This window comes from Magnolia sinica, chromosome 3 (assembly GCF_029962835.1).
Source record: "Magnolia sinica isolate HGM2019 chromosome 3, MsV1, whole genome shotgun sequence".
In the NCBI taxonomy this organism is placed as follows: Eukaryota; Viridiplantae; Streptophyta; class Magnoliopsida; order Magnoliales; family Magnoliaceae; genus Magnolia; species Magnolia sinica.
Window position 1 is genome coordinate 54,635,009 of NC_080575.1, and position 18,406 is coordinate 54,653,414.

Here is an 18,406-nt window from a genome sequence, read left to right on the forward strand (position 1 = left end):
TGGTGATGAGATAAAGGAAGAAAGTAAAGAGGGTGAGGGGAGTGAAGATGAAGAAGATGAAGAAGGAAGTGATGAAGAGGGTAATGGTGATGAAGAGCAGGGAGAGGAAGAAGAGGAGGCCCAAGACTTTGATGAGGGCTCTCCACCTGCTACACATGAGCGCCACCATGATCCGGCTACTTTAGAAGCCCGCTTGGCTCAGATTGAGGAGGGCCAAGTCGCCCTACGATAGGAGGTCAAAGACACCCAGGCCAAGCTAGAAGAGAGTCAGGCCTATATGAAGCAGAGATTTAAGAAGGTGTCTCGCACCTTGAAGGCCCTCCTGTGCTATATGCAGGACAAGGGTGCTCCTCCACCATCACCAGATTCGGACAACTAGTCATATGTGTAGTCATCTTTTAAATTACTTTGTTGCTAGTTTTCGTTTGTACTAGCCTTGATAGGCTTGGTTGGTTGTTGGTGTGTTTTAGTGTTTAAAGCTCGTTTAGATTAGCTCACATGCATCTTCTGTCATGATCCGTGACGATTTTGGTTAAATGAAATGCAAGAATCTCCTTTTGTTATGGAATGTGTAGAATGCTTGACAAGTTAAGTATTGCTATGCTAATCTTACACGTGTTGCACCCTATGTTGTGCATAGGGAATGCCTCCGAAAGCTACTCGGAACACTACACGTCTAGCATTTGGCGAATCGTTTAACGGGGCACCTCCCCTAAGCGATAGCCACATGGACCCCAGCTTGGGCCCTGACAGTGACACGATGCTAGATTCACAGCCGGCCACTGGCCCCACCAATGGGCCAACACCTTATGCACCACTGGTTCCTGAACAGAACCGTGCGTCCACATTGACGCCACACATACCTCAGTCAGCTCCTCCTGACAAGTTGGAGCATATGATGCTCCTAATGCAACAACAACAGCAAGTTTGGGCCACTATTGCGGGGGCCATTGCCCAAAACCTGAATATGGTCCCGCCTGCACCACCTATGCAGCCTGCTGGGGATATGAATACTAGCGGTCTTTTTTAGCGCTTTTAGCATTTCCGTCCTCCCACTTTTACGGGTACTCATAGACCTGAGGAGGCTGAGTATTGGGTAGATCGCATCTCTAAGATGCTGAAGCCACTGCACTACACTAAGGCAGAGCAGGTTGAGTTAGTCACCTATATGTTTGAGAAGGAGGCTAGTTTATGGTGGGACAGCATCCTACGAACAGTTCCCATAGGACACGTGTGGACCTGGGATGCATTTAACGCACGCTTCCATGAGAAGTACTTCCCCCTCACTTACCGTAATAAAAAGGAGGGTGAGTTTCTCCGCCTCCGATAGGGAGGAATGACCATGTCAAAGTACGAGAACAAATTTACTGAGCTAGCCAGATACGCTCCTTTGATACTAGCAGATGAACCAATGAAAATGCGGCATTTTTCAGATGGGCTGCGGGTTGATATCCGCACTAAGATGTGTTGTGCTAGCATTCCCAATTACGCCAAGCTAGTCAACATGTCTCTACAAGCCGAACAAGATGGAGACAGTTTCTCGGACACGTATACCAATGGGCCTGAGGCCTCAACCCGAATTACAGCACCGGCCAATCCTAGGTAAGAGGCCACATGTAGACTCACCTCCCAGGCTTATGACTCCGCCAACCCAGCAGAGACGAACGGGCCGTTGGTGTACATATTGCAATAAAGGGGGACACACTGACCCCTTCTGTTTTACCAAGATGAAAGACGATGGTTTCACACCACCTCAGAAGATTGATCGTCAGTCACCCCGTGATATAGTGACTCCACCTCTACGATCTACATCACCAGTGCAGCCATTTTAACGACCACCTGTACCCCAAAATAGGCCGCCTCAATGACCTATGGCAGTGCAACCAAGTCATCCTCAATAAGCCCGTGTGCATGCACTTGCAGCTGAAGCAACTGAGTTAGCAACTGCAGCGCCTTTGGCCTTTGAGGTCACTGCCCACATTCAAGGTACACCTATATTCCTATTGGTAGAATAGGCCTAATAATGGATTACATTAAAAATTATAAAAATAATATGGTAACTAGAGGTGACAAATATGTTATAAATAATATAAGGGTTGAAACAAAAAAAAAATCTACAACTTCGAGTTACCAATAGATTGGTCATATCTTTTCATATTAAAGTTTAGTATTTAATGTCTATTTAGGAATTATTTATAATCATACTAGGAATCATCCTGTAATTAAATTTAATTATATATATATATATATATATATATATATATATATTAGTTGTTGTTTTTTTGTGCGATTAAATTAGGACCCTTGAGTAGGATTGAGTTTCATGGTTTAATACTCCGTAAGCTCATGTTAGAGGCAGACTACTGTGAAATATTATAAGTTTCTTATTCCCTTGTGTTCGTACCGCGTCGAGGAGATGTCCCTCTTCTTTTCTTTCCGGTGGCCTTATGTTGCTAACATTCCAAACTTCTGAAATATTTTAAAACTCTCGACTCTTCCTCCTCTCTCGAAGTTAATGAAACCGAAGTGCAATCTGCCCATAACCCCCTAGCCATATGATCAAAATGGTGACATACATATATAAATTTAGGAGATTGAAAACCCTTCTAGTATAGCCTTTTAACTATGAGCACCATAGAAGAACTTATTATCCACCAAGTTAAACATAGGTTAAACAAGAACTCTCGTTGAACAAGACCCGAAGGACAACCTTATAAACATGAGGCTTGAACCTCCTAATGAATTATAATACTCCTTAAATACTTAGGATGACCAGATTTTGGAATTTCAGAACCATATCCCTACGAGGCATGCGCAGCTTAACTCAATTCTTAATCCTGGGTGATTACCAAAGGACTCACTGCTTTGACCGGCAGAAGACCAAGATCCATTAGATTAGGAAGTGATACACCATGTTGTCTGCCCTGTTCAGGCGGGCAATCGACGTATCGGATTTGAATCTACCACAACTGTCTTTTCGTATTAGCCCAATCATAAAGAGTAGATTATACCACCCTTAGGTGAGCTTTATCATCAAACACTTAGCACAATAATAACGATTTGTACATTTTTTTCAAACCTCAAAGGTAGAAACTTTTAAGGGGGTAGACCATTATGAGCTAGGCTAGTGTAGTTATTATATACCCTAATACGTATATAAACCTGAAACCAACAGAACTAAGCAAATGAAATAATAAAACCTTTACTTATTACCCTTAGAAAATTTTGAGGATTAAATTTTTCTTTAAGGGGGGTAGATTGTAACGCCTCCGAAAATCCATACAAAGACCCGAGTACCACCTTAGGCAAAAATCACTAAGGACCGAATCCTTTAGAAATTAGACGAAAATTAATTAAGTACTAAACTAAATAATCAGTGGAATTAGCTTGAACCACTTTTTATACGAACTGCAAGACCTAAAACCATTAGAATCGTTAACCCAACATTACCTAGAAACCTAGGATCAATCTCAAAACCCAGTTGCTCTCGGGAGCACATTGAAACTCCGTATCAGACCTGGACCGTGCGTCGAAAGTCCGATTACCGCGAAACTATATGGTTATAACCGCCTTACTGGACTTGACAACCATCGCGGGAATGGAGTCCAAATAGTATCCAGAAATACACAACTTGAACCTAAAGCGAAGTGTGTGAGAAACGCGAATATCTTTACAAAATGAACTCAAACTTAAGTGATTTGGGCCATTCACTTGCAGGCCAAATTTAAGATATCAAACCATCAAATTCTGACCCAACTACACCCTTGGATCAGAGAAATTTCGCTACACATGTCAGTATACTTGTGGCCCTGATCGAGTGACGATAGCCGTTGAACTGAAACTGGTCCTCCACGGTCAATCCATAAATCCGATCTGACCGAAATCTTAACCTGACATAGATCCATTATTAAGGAACTTTCTCTGGACCGTATGCAGGTAATGGACCTGCAAATGAGCTCCATTGGCCCAAAACAAATGCCCTTTGGCTATAACCTGAGTATACCATGGCCCTGGGGCCATCGACATCACTTCTGGGCCTTTATAAGACCCTAAACCCACCCCTCTCTCATTCCAAATGAATTTCTTAAAACCCTAGGAGAGAGAAGAGAGAAAAAGGAGGAAAGAGTGAGGAGAAGAGAGAGAGAGAGAGATAGTTGCTAGGATTCATTCTCACTACTCCACGTGTCGAATCATCTCTCCCGTGTCGCCACACCATTGAATCTGAATCTATTTTTGGGTAAGAAATCCTAACATTAATATTGATATAAGAATCCAAATAGAGTAATCGACGTAATAACTAACATGTTTCGTGGTTTAGGTAACCGTTGTTCCGTATTCAGGTGCGTAGGATACGAACCAAGTTCGAAACGAGTATACCGACGAAAGGTGCGGACTATAAACGTTAGGTTATAGTTTTCAAGGCTTTCAATGTCAGCTAATGATTTATGTCTGACTTGATTGCTACCATATAATCTTAGTTACGATGTATTCGATAATTTATACATGTGTGTGAACTATGTGAATACATGATGCATTCCATGTGTTTGTTGAAATGTTCGAATGAATATGAAATCATGATTTATGTTTGCCATGACTATTAACCTAGCATACATGATTGTTGTATGTATGACAACTCCCTGGCGAAAGGATTTGCCATAATATATGCTATAACTAATTTGTTCATATATGTGGTACTGTGTAATCCAGGTGTTTGATAAAATGTCTGAATGAGAAATTGTCCGATGAATTGTATTTATTAAAGGCATTGAGATAGGTTTCTCCACTACCATATCTAGTTGTATAAATTTCTTCATGTAGTCTTAATTTCAACTCCGTGATTTTTGTATAAAATGCATATGTATAATAACATCTTCTATGTATTCGATAAAATATCTGAATGAGAAATTGCTCGATGAATTGTATTTAATGGGGGTGTTGAGATAGGATTCTCAACTACCTTATCAATATTTATAGTTCCCTTCATGTAATCTAAATTGCTACTACGTGATTTATGGATGAAATGTATATGTATGATGACATGTTCAATGTGTTTGTTAAAATGCTCAAATGAGATTTATATTTGAATTGTTTGTTAAATGTTGTTATGACTATCACATGTGAATACCTATTGTATTTGAGTATGATTGGGACTACTACGTAGTCCAGGCAATCGGTAACAATTCCTATTGAGTGGCGGAACCAGTCTTGCCACATTTGATGCGTTCGGTGAATCTGAGTCGTACGATGATTGTCGATAGTAGTCAGGCCATATGGAGTGCTTATGTGCTCCATGTCGATTAATTCAGCATACGCTCGTACCAGTCGAACTTGTCTAATAAACCGATTGGCTTATTGTGTGTTTCCCATGTATGGACGCTACTGATTGAATCTAAGGTACCACTTACCAATGTAAGGCCCGTTCAACCATGATACCATAATCTGCTAAGACTCATGAGCTGGACATGGTGGTATGGGACACCGTGGTCGAGCTGTCGGCCTACGCTGGGGTGACAAGCCTCCCCGTAGTAACCAGTGAGCAACCCAAAACTCTTGAGCCAAATACGGAGGTATGAGACACTGTATTCGAGCTCTCGGCCTACCCCAGCGCAGCCTGGCTGCGGTCCCAACGTAGGTTGGGGTGTACCATCTGATCTGGACCCCCTTTGAAAATAGCGCTCCAGTTGGTAGGGCGTTGGTGGAGTAACCTCGAGTATAATCAATTGAACTTGCCTATCCACTGCTTTCATTAGGAGTGATGCCCTATAACTTGCCTATCGTATGTGATTAACTAGGATTAATGACCCTAGATGGATCATTGTTTGCGTAAGTGATATAAAGGGAGGTACCTTAGCTTTCCGAATCTGCTGTATGAATAAGCTTAATAAATTACTTGGCTAACACAACCATGTACCGCATTACATGTGCTTTGGCGAGGAAGCACACGTTTAGGGAGTTTTCCATGCACAACTGTGAGATAAAGTCGCTGAGAGAGTGCAGGAGAGGGCATGCATCATTTTCGTATATCATCCCTACATTAATAAGAGTAGCTAGGATTGTTTACTTTATCATTACTGCTTGACTGAATTGATAACATGTTAACCTTTGCTTTATAGTTCCATTAAATTTGCTACTCATTCCCACCTAGGATGGTGTTTTAAAACACCAACCAGACTCTGTTATAGATGGCTGAAATGGAAGTCATGGACGAGGAGGAGGAATTCTCCTATGTTCAGCTATCAGGCGGATCTTTGTAGACCTTGTTCTGATTCGACGGGATTATAGGGTTACATGGATTAGTTGGACAGTTACACTTTGATATTTTGTAAATTTTAGATCCATACATGTATATATTCAACCTGGTAACATACTCATACTCTGGAGGTTGTGAAACACTTATATACTTTATATATCTATCTCAGTCTTCCGCTTGCCTAATTACATTAACTCTAGAGTATGATATGTTGTTTTAGTCTAATCCCACTTATGTTTAAGTGTACTAATATGGACAATATTTAATCATCATTATCTATGTTGCATAAGTGATGCGTCGGAACTCAGGAGTTGAGCTTTGCTCGACCCCCGATTTTCGGGGTGTTACAATGTTCATGGTCAACATTACCGGTATATCAATCCTACCAACATGGGCTATATAAAACATTTTCTTAGATTGTTGAACATGACACTTAGCATATCAATTAATTTGAATCACTAAAAAAAGGCCTCAATAATACGAAGGGTTTGGATCACTAAAAGGGATAAAAGTATATAATAGGTTTGTATCACCTTTCTTGGATTATTGAAACTTGAAACATGGGCCTTGGCATATCAATTGATTTCGATCACAAAAACAGCCTCAATAATACGAAGGGTGTGGATCACTAAATTGGCCCAAATTAGATGAAGAGCTTAGATCACTTAAAAAAGAGACAATAATATGAACGATAATTTGGATCGTTACAAACAACCCAAGCATTTCAGATGGTTAGCCCAATTGGATTAATTCGAATGGCGCAAGTATTTCGAAAGGGTGGCCCATCTTACAAATGGTTTAGTTACCAAAAATGGGACTATTCCTATAATAGTTTGCATCACTAGAAGCAAGTGATTAGTGGGTTTGGTCACTACAATGGGCCTAACCATAAGAATGGTTTCTATCAATAAAAATAGAATAAGAGATATTAATGGTTTAGGTAATTGAAAATGGGCCCATTATGCATGACTCATGCACTTAATTGTCTTAAATTGGTGAAAACACAACAGATCCACCGAGTTTTGTACTACATTGACTATTTGGATCACTAGACATGGGCCTAAGCATAATATTATGTTTGACATTGGTGGCATATCAATTCAACCAACACGGGCTATAAAACATTTGGTTGGATTGTTGAACATGAGCCTAAGCATATCAATTAACTTGGATCACTAAAAATGGCCTCAACACTACGAATGATTTGGATCACTAAAATAGGTCAAATTATGTAAAGGGTTCGGATAAATTTGTTTGGATTATTGAAACACGGGCCTTAGCACATTAATTGATTTGGATCACTAAAAATGACCTAAATAATACGAAGGGTGTGGATCACTAAAATGGTTAAATTTATATAAAGGATTTGCATCACTTAAAAAGAACTAATAATATGAACAATTTGGGTAACTCCACACAACCTGCGCATTTCAAAAGGTTTGTCCCATTGGATCACTTCAAATAGCCCAAGCATTTTAAAAGGTTGGCCCATCTTACAAATGGTTTAACTACTGAAAATGGGACCATTCCAATAAATACATTGCATCACTAGAAGTGTGTAAATGATTAACAGTTTTGGTCACTATAAAGGGACCTAACCATGAGAACGGTTTCTGCTAGTAAAAACAAAACAAGAGATATTAATGGTTTGGATAATTGAAGATGGGCCCATTGTGCATGACTAATGCACTCAATCGTCTCAAATGGGTGAAGAAAAAATAACATATCCGTTGAGTTTTGTATCACATCAACTATTTGGATCACTAGACATGGGCCTTGGCATTGTATTCAGTGGTATATCAATTCAACCAACATGGGTTATAAAACATTTGCTTGGATTGTTGAACATGAGCCTAAGCATTTCAATTAATTTGGATCACTAAAAAATGGCCTCAACACTACAAATGGTTTGGATCATTAAAACAGACCAAATTATGTAAAGGGTTTGGATTAATTTGCTTGCAATGTTGAAACATAGGCCTTAGCATATCAATTGATTTGAATCATTGAAAATGGCATCGATAATACGAATGGTGTGGTTCATTAAAATGACTCAAATTATATAATGGGTTTGGATAACTACAAAGGAACCTACCATAATAACAATTTCTACCAGTAAAAACAAAACGAGAGATATTAATGGTTTGGATAATTGAAAATGGGCTTTTCGTGTATCACTCATGCACTTAATTGTCTCCAATGGGTGAAAACACAATCACAGATCCACCAAGGGTTGTGCCACAAAATAGGTCAAACCATATGAACGGTTTAGATTGTCGAAAACAAACTCTACCATATTAACAATTTGAATCACCGGAAACTTGCTAATCGTATGATTAGTTTGATTGTTGAAAATGAACACAAGGATATGTCAAGATTCCTCCCATAATGAATTTTTGTGCTTGTGTAACACAACAATGAGTATAAAACATTAATTCATTGGCTTAGTAAACAAAAGCCTAAGGGCCCATTCGTTAAATCTGAAATCCGAAGTCTAAATCTAAAGTCTGAATCTGAAATCTGAATCTGAAGTTAGAAAACTAATAATGATTCTTGAATAACTTGTTTGTTAACTAACATCTGAAATGTTTGAAATATATTAATTTGACACATTTACCCATATGAAACAATTGTGATTGAATCCCTACCTTTAAAAACTCCATGAATGTCACTGAGATGTTTATTTGTCATCCAACCTATCGAAAAGGTCACAAACAGCTAGATGAAGAGATGACACAAATATCAACATGATCCAAAGCTTTTGTGGCCTAAAAGAATTTTTAAATGGTCAATCACCATTGTTTCCTATACAAAGGTCCATCTAAGATTTGAAGCTAATTTATTTTTTGGATCATGCCCTAAAATAAGGTTTCAATATAGATGGACGGTATGGATGTACTCACATATATTTCAGTAGGCCCTAGGTGTGAGCCAGATTTCATGGAAAAGCCTTTCCCAGGAAGTCCACTGCTGGAAATCTAGGTGGGGCCAACTGCAATGTTTGTGTGAAATCCACCCCGTCCATCCATTTTATGAGATCATTTTAGGACATAGTGCTAAAAATGAGCCGTATCCAATACTCAAATGGGCCGAAAATATGAGAATTGGACGCCCATAATTAAAATATTTACGGGGCCACAGAAGTTTTCAATCATGCTAATATTTGTGGTTTGAGTTCATCTCACTAGGAATGACATTATGAATCGTATTGATGGCATGTAAACATCACTGTCGACCCCGGGGAGGTTTCAACGATAGGAATTTTCCTACCCACCTTTTCCTTTAATGCAACCCACTTAAGTCTTATATCCTCCTCATTTTTTGTCTCGAGTCCTAAAATGATCTCAAAACACGGATGGATAGATTAGATTTATCACAAACATAACAGTGGGCTCCACCTAAGATTCCAATGCGCAGGAACTTCCTGCAAAAGGCATTTGCACATAATTTGCATCCCAAATCTGGGAGGGGATTGCGTACTACCCCACCAAGATCTACCTAAATATGGACAATTAAGGGCTTTACGGGGCCTATCATGATATATATGTTTTATCTATACCGTCCATTCATTTTTTCATATTATTTTAGAAATTAAGACAAAAAACAAGGCAAATATAAGGCTTAAGTGGGCCACGCTACAAGAAACTGTGGGAATTGAGTGCCTGTAATTGAAAACTTCTTGGGGCCACATAAGGCTCTGATCAAGTTGATTTTTGTGTTTTAGCTTCATCTAGGTTTGTGTGACCTTAAAAAGAGATTTGATGGAAAATAAGCTTCAAGGTGGACATCAGGAAGGTTTTAATGGTAGTCGTTCCTGTCCCACTACTTTATGTGGTGTGGTTGACTTGAGCTTTGGATGTGCATCTTTTTTCAAATCATGTTTTAGAATGATATAAAAAAGTTGATAGACGAAATGGATCTAATACATAAATCATGGTGGGCTCAGAGAAGTGCCCCATGTTAAAAGTGGGGATGTGTATAACACAAGGGGGTAAATCTTCGTCGCAAAGGACAATTTTGGATTTAAAATAAAAAATAAAAAATCATAGAGCGCATTCTTGATTCCCAATTAAGCTAGACTCCTTATCACGAAAAAAATTTGGCATAAAATGGTGGTGCGCTTTCCTTCTTCCGCATTAATAAACACCACTAAACATGGAATATTTTCCAAATTCCGTGTTAAGCGCAAAAATTCAGCGTTAACAAACAAGCTCTAAGTTTACCAATCGTTTTTGATCCAATCATATGAAGGGGTTTAAATCACTTAAAACAACCAAACGTATGAACAAATTTAATCCCTTGATAAGGTGCACACATATGTAAGGTTTGTGTCATTGAAAACAAGTCCAATCATAAGAACAATTTGAACCACTAACAAATTTAGTGCTTGTAGCGCCACTAATTTATTTGTTGAGAACAAAACATATAGATGGTTTGGATCACATAGATCCAAACAAAGCAATCATATGAATGGTTTGGATTAGTAAAAACAAGTCCAAACATTTGAACGGTTTGTAGCACTGAATAAGGACCCTAAAATTGTAACTGTATGGATCATTGTGAACCAACTCAAGCAAATGAAAGATATGGATCAACTTAGCAAATCAATTACCATCAATCACTGAAAATAGACCCAGTCATATAATGAGTCCGAATCACTAAAAGTTGCTCAAATCATATTAAGCATTTTGATCAATGGATAAAAGCCCAATTATATGAAAAGTTTGGATCCACTAAAATGGGCATGTCATAGGTTTAGATCACTAGAAAGAGGCCAAATCAGATGAACAGTTTAGATCATCATAAATAGACCCAACCAAATTAATGGTTTATTCAAATTGAACAATTATGCATATAGTTTTGATCTCTGAATGGTCCATGTTATATTAAAGGTTTGGAATATTGAAAACATGCCCAATCATGTAAAAGATTTGGAATACAAATAAAGACTCTATTATAAGACCACCAAGGATCACAAAAAAAATCAGATCAATCATATGAACAGTTTGGATGATTGAATATGATGCCTACTCTATGAATGGATTGGATCCCAGAAAACAGGCCTGCTGCAGTTGATCTAGGCAACAAATGTCTTAAACAATAAAAGATCCGAAGTATAAACTTAATGGCTAACCAATTGATAGTTAAGAATGGAAATACCTCAACAGTCTATATTCAATGACAAAAGGTCAAAATATTCTTGACTAAATTCCTCCACCCCTAACAACTTTTAGTGTATGTCGCGTCCAACAAGCATTGTAAAACATGAACAGATTTGATTGTTGGACATAGATCTTGGCATCCAACAAGCATTGAAAATCATCCTCATTTCAGCACCTGACCAGAATACCTATATGTTTGTACCTAAGCTACAAGAATAGAGTTTTAAATCAAAACTCAATCTACAGTAAGGCTTTAGAAGTTACGAGACGATTTTATTTTATTTTTGTTCAAAACAGGTTACCAGCATCCTTATAGGAACTACGGATTGGTACATTATTTGAGAAAGTGGATTCAGAGATCCAAAAGTTCCATGGTAACTATCACATAAATGTTCAAATGGAATCAAATAGTTATCACAGTTCTTGATGCAGTCTATGTGTAATTCTCTCATGTGATATAAGACATTCAGCTTTCAAATTTGTCACAAGCATGAATACAATCCTAACTGTGTAGAAATTGGCACTCTTAGTTCTTAATGCATAATTTCCAGTAGAGAGAGTGAATCATATTGATGGAAGTAGGACTTGGAATTAAGACAATCAAATAAACATACCGTGCTTGTAAAAATATCCCCTTTGGATACCCAGGAACCAACTATAAATTCTAGAGCTGCTGGATCATCAACACTGAATTCTATAATAAGGTTCAATAGATTCACAGAAGTTTCTGTAGGGCTTTTCGTCAAATTAATTGTGATGAATTCATCCTCAACAGCTGCATATATTGATTTGTCCTGGGAAAATACCTACAGAAATCCAGTGCAAATACATTTCCCTAAACTGATGCAGGACATGGAAAATTAAATATGATATGCAAGATTGCAGGCTTAGATCACACCAATTCAGAAACAATCTCGCAAATTCCACATCCCACATGAAAATCCAAACATTCAATTAAAGGGGAATCTATGCGGGTCCAAGCCGACACAGGCTAGGACTGGACAAAATAAAAAACTATAAACCAAACGATGTCAAAGGGAAATAAAATCAACTACTCATGCATAAAAAAATCAGTCTCTAATCCAAGGGATTCCCTAATTTCAATTCAAGGAACCCTAAGGTGATAAAAAGGGGCAAATCAATTAGGGATCATGTAATCTAGGGTTAGGATTCATGAAAAACGGCTATGAGAGGATAAAAGAGGATAAAAACCTGAGCCAAAAGATGATCCCGCGTGTGGACAGCAACAATGGCCCAGACGGATGTGCGCTTGATCCTGGCCGCACATGTGTGGGGCCCACTATTCAGAAAAAGGCCACCTTGACCCTGGTCGGCTAGGGATGGACTCCAAAACCTCCAAATTTCAGCTCAATCCGATGTACGGTTTGTGCGTGGTGCTCCGCCGAAGTTTCAGCTCGCCTGCGGGCCGAAATCTGGAAACCTGCTTCAATGAAGAAATCTGATGCAACAAAAAGACAAATTCAAAGTACGGATGGTGGAGGAAGATGGAAAAAAAAGATGATGGAAGATGGGGGTGAATGGGGATCGATGTGGCTTCGCACCACGGTAGTTAGCCCTTCGAAAAAGGAGGGCTTCGCACCCACTTTTGAATTCTTCCACAACTCACGAAGAGAGCGAAAAAATAAAGCAGGAATTTTTTATTAACTTCAATGAATGAAAAGAACTACAAGGGGTGTCTATTTATAGGGAAAACTCTATACCCAAAAACTCGCACCATGTGCGACACCTATTACTTGGCGATGAAGTAAACTAAAATAAAAACCAAACGAGAAAATTTAAAGCATTCACGATGTTCTAAATAATAACAATAAGGAAAACCTAAAATATAAAACCAATCTGACGAGTGGGCCACGATCATGAGATCCCATGGTAGGCTTTTCTTGACTATTGGGCCACTTTTCTGAACCAAAACTTGACTTTTAGCTAGGAGGTCCTCCCTGGACATCGTCATCGAGGCAGATCGATGGTGGGGTCCTCCATCTACGTACGTACGTGCGTAGGGGGGGCGGCGCGTGATGTCCCCATCAATTCTCCCCGGCTGCAAAGATTTCGCCACTGGAGAAATAAAACTCCTGAACCACTTTAGGATGTCAGGATCAAGTCTCTAAAGCTCCTCCTCAGTGAGCCACGTGCTACCTGAAGCTGGGCATAACTTCCATTTAACCACGTACTTCTGAAACCCGCCGTCCGACGTTGAAACTATCTGATGGTCCTGGATATCCTCTATTTCCTTTTTGGGTGTGTGAAGGTTAGGTATGGGAGATAGAGGCTGGGAAAATGAGTCGGGAATGATAGGTATGGGAGGTAGAGGCTGGGAAGATGGGTCGGGATGGGTAAGTATGGGAGGTAGAGGCTGGGAACATGGGTTGGGACGGGTAGGTATGGGATGTAGAGGCTGAAAAAATGGGTTGGGAAGGATAGATATGAGAGGTAGAGGCTGGAAAAATGGGTTGGGACGGGTAGGTATGGGACGTAGAGGCTGGAAAAATGGGTCGAGAAGGGTAGGTATGGGAGGTAGAGGCTGGGAAGAAAGGTTAGGAAAAGTAGATATGGGAGGTAGAGGTTGGAAAAATGGGTTGGAAAGGGGCCATGGTTCAAGGGATAAATATGAGGAATCAGGATGGGTGGGCGAAGGGCCGGACAAAGTATCAGTGGTCCTCTGAAAAGTAACTAAATCCTCCACATCAGATGTGAAACTAATTCCCATGGAAGGTGGAAGATCTATCTCATACATATTGAGACCGTTTCGTTTTATAATTTTGACGGGTCCAGCGCTACACGCGTGTAACTTACGAACGGCCCTCGAAGGATACCGCCCGGGCCTGATGCAGACCATCACAGAGTCCCCAATATTGAATCCTTTGAAACATTTATACTGGTCTGTATAAAATGTGCAATGTTCATTATTAGTCATGATCTTCTACCTGATTTCTTGATGCCATGAATGAATGTGATGCGCAAAAGACTCTGCAGACTCTGATGGCCTATGAGACAGTGACATAGGGACAAGATTAATAAGTTTCCTAGGTTTATAATCAGTAACGACTTCACAAGGACTTAGACCTGTGGACCTATCGACAAACTTATTCAACGTGAACTCGGTTGTAGGTATTACGATGTCCCATATTCTGGTGTGCTCTATATCCTTCCTAGGGGACTCATCCGGTAGATCATCAGGAAAGATATCACGTAACTCATCCATTACCGGAATGGCCTCAGTGGGTAACTCTACACTAGCCGCTGGTGCACTCTCTCCAGCCACAAGGCCACACATGTTGTACCCCTCAAAATAGTGGTCTTTATGTCTCTCATGGGGTGGGTGTCTGGGTGCACACCCATAATTGATTCCTTGACCAACTCCATTCATTGGTGTATCCTCCAGGCCACCTGCTTGAGATTGGACATCTACCCCAATGGTGGGGTTTGTCCTAGCGATGGTCTTTAGTCGGGTAATGCGTACATCAAGCTGTTCACAGCATTGGTCCATTTCCAAGCGCTTAATCATAGACTCCAACGTCTGAGATATCTTATTTAGTGACTCTTGCAATTGTTCCATGTTTAGTGTAGGGTGCAAACCGAAACCGCGACCCGTACGTGTGGGCATACACTGACTCTATATGAAGGAGACTACACACTGTTACTAAAATTCAGCTATATATGATGGACTGAATGCATGAAGGACTCAAACAAACTAAACCCTAAATATGTGGTGAATTCCCCTATAAGAACCCTAGGCTCTGATACCAAATTTGATGCAGGACATGGAAAATTAAATATGATATGCAAGATTGCAGGCTTAGATCACACCAATTCAGAAACAATCATGCAAATTCCACATCCCACATGAAAATCCAAACATTCAATTAAAGGGGAATCTATGCGGGTCCAAGCCGACACAGGCTAGGACTGGACCAAAAAAAACTATAAACCAAATGATGTCAAAGGGAAATAAAATCAACTACTCATGCATAAAAAATCAGTCTCTAATCCAAGGGATTCCCTAATTTCAATTCAAGGAACCCTAAGGTGATAGAAATGGGCAAATCAATTAGGGATCATGTAATCTAGGGTTAGGATTCATGAAAAACGGCTATGAGAGGATAAAAGAGGATAAAAACCTGAGCCAAAAGATGATCCCGCATGTGGACAGCAACAATGGCCCAGACGGATGTGCGCGTGATCCCGGCCGCACGTGTGTGGGGCCCACTATTCAGAAAAAGGCCACCTTGACCCTGGTCGGCCAGGGATGGACTCCAAAACCTCTAAATTTCAGCTCGATCCGATGTACGGTTTGTGCGTGGTGCTCCGCTGAAGTTTCAGCTCGCCTGCGGGCCGAAATCTGGAAACCTGCTTCAATGAAGAAATCTAATGCAACAAAAGGACAAATTCAAAGTACGGATGGTGGAGGAAGATGGAAAAAAAAGATGATGGAAGATGGGGGTGAATGAGGATCGATGTGGCTTCGCACCACGGTAGTTAGCCCTTCGAAAAGGGAGGGCTTCGCACCCACTTTTGAATTCTTCTACAACTCACGAAGAGAGCAGAAAAATAAAGCAGGAATTTTTTATTAACTTCAATGAATGAAAAGAACTACAAGGGGTGTCTATTTATAGGGAGAACTCTATACCCAAAAACTCGCACCATGTGCGACACCTATTACTTGGCGATGAAGTAAACTAAAATAAAAACCAAACGAGAAAATCTAAAGCATTCACGATGTTCTAAATAATAACAATAAGGAAAACCTAAAATATAAAACCAATCTGACGAGTGGGCCACGATCATGAGATCCCATAGTGGGCTTTTCTTGACTATCGGGCCACTTTTCTGAACCAAAACTTGACTTCTAGCTAGGAGGCCCTCCCTGGACATCGTCATCAAGGCAGATCGATGGTGGGGTCCTCCATCTACGTACGTACGTGCGTAGGGGGGGCGGCGCGTGATGTCCCCATCATAAACCCTTACGAAGATTCCTTAGAAGTCTAGGAGAATTGTAACACACATCATTGAGGGTGCGTACCGGCGACAACATTTTCCAAAGACAGGCCTCAGAGCCATCAATTTGGAACTGTCTGCACCCCATCAACAAAAGAATCTGTGTTCTCGACACTGGTGGCAGAAGATGAAGCCAGCAATTGTGGAGAATATACACTTTGAGAACCTCAAACCCATCTCAAGCCACGCAAACACTCCCAAAATCCAGCATGGAAGAACCCTTGTTGACCATCTTCCATGCCAGGCAAACTATTATCTGTTAGAAAAGTAAGTGTTTCTCTTATACAATGGAGGATAGAAGAAAACTATAACAAAGCGATCAGATCTATCAGGTTTAAGGCTCAACTAGAATAGTCAATTTCTCAAGACAAATTTGCTGCCCTTTTTCTGGAAATTCCAGCAAGTGCAAATGAAGGAAATCTACAAATTGTCTTCAGGATACAATAAACTCTCAATCCGGTTTTCAACACAAAAATTTGCACATTTAAGTGTTGAACAGATCTCTAGTTTTGACACTGATATGCCTTAAGACGTTCAGAAAATATTCAGCAAGAGATTAAATCGAGAGTAATTGCACAGAAGATGATATAATATCAAGGATTAAGAGTGTCATCTTCTGGATTATAGTATCCAGGATTTATATCAATTGAAAGGTTATGGATTTCTTCCTGAAGAGGTACTAAAGTGCCTCTTCATGAAATCCATACACATTCACAACAAATAATTGCCTTTTCATGAAAGGACATGACTCTTTGTCCTATGACAGTTATTTCTGTACTCATTCAGACAGGAGCAGTTATCCAATAGGAAAAACTGAATCCACATAAGTGACACATGGCATAGGTGCCACATGTATAATCATGTGTCAATTACTCTCAATCAATAAAAAGGTAATAAAATATCAGGGTACCATGGCCCAAAAAATTGAACCGAGTGCCAAAAAGACTAAGTCTCTCTTAGCTCCTTGCGACGATGCACACGTGCGAAGTGCTAAGTTTAGTGTATACGTATTAAAGTTATGTCAGGTACTTAGTGACCTATTAATCTTGAACTAAGGACCTTATATGACTCACCGGACACATAACACACATCTATTCATATATAACTGGAGATCTAAAAGTTCGCACATTTCTGACCTTGTGCGTATCCTTATTTCATGAGTATTCTAGAGACGATCCCAATCTCTTCAAAAGCAGCCTCACTTCTCTACTCATATAGGTAAATCTATTAAAGATGATTCTGCTTCATCTTAGCAAAGTCTGCTTATAGATCTATTAAGAGTTAGTACTCAGCCTCTTATGAAATGCATAAATCAAACACTAGACTTTTAGGAATGAGACTCAAATTTTCTTTTTCTAGTGTATATTTCAGTCACATACTTAACTTGTTTGTCCCTTTGAACCTAGCCTATATTTCAAAACATAGGTAGAGTTGCCATCAAGAGTGAACTTACATCTTTATTGATCTTAGTCCCATTCCTTTAGTGGTTCTTCTTATTTGATCTCTTGATAAACCTTTTGTCAAGGGATCTGCTAAGTTCAGGATGGATTTAACATATTCTACTGTGATTACTCCATCTCTGAGCAATCTTTTAACAAAGTTATGCCTTAGACCTATATTTCTAGACTTACCATTATAAGTCTTACTCATAGCACGACAAAGAGTAGCCTGACTATCACAAAAGATAGAAATGACAAGAGTAGGTTTTGGCCAATACGGGATTTTCAACAGTAGGTATCGTAGCCATTCACCTTCTTTACAAACAACACCAAGTGCAATAAACTCACTTTCCATTGTAGAGTGAGATATGTACGTTTGTTTCTTAGATACCCATGATATTGCTCCTCCTCCAAGAGTAAATATTCAGCCACTTGTAGATTTAGATTCTATGCTATCTGCATTTCATCTTGCATCAATGTACCCTTCAAGTACAGCGGGATATGAATTATAATGCAGTCTATAGTCTATGGTTCCTCTT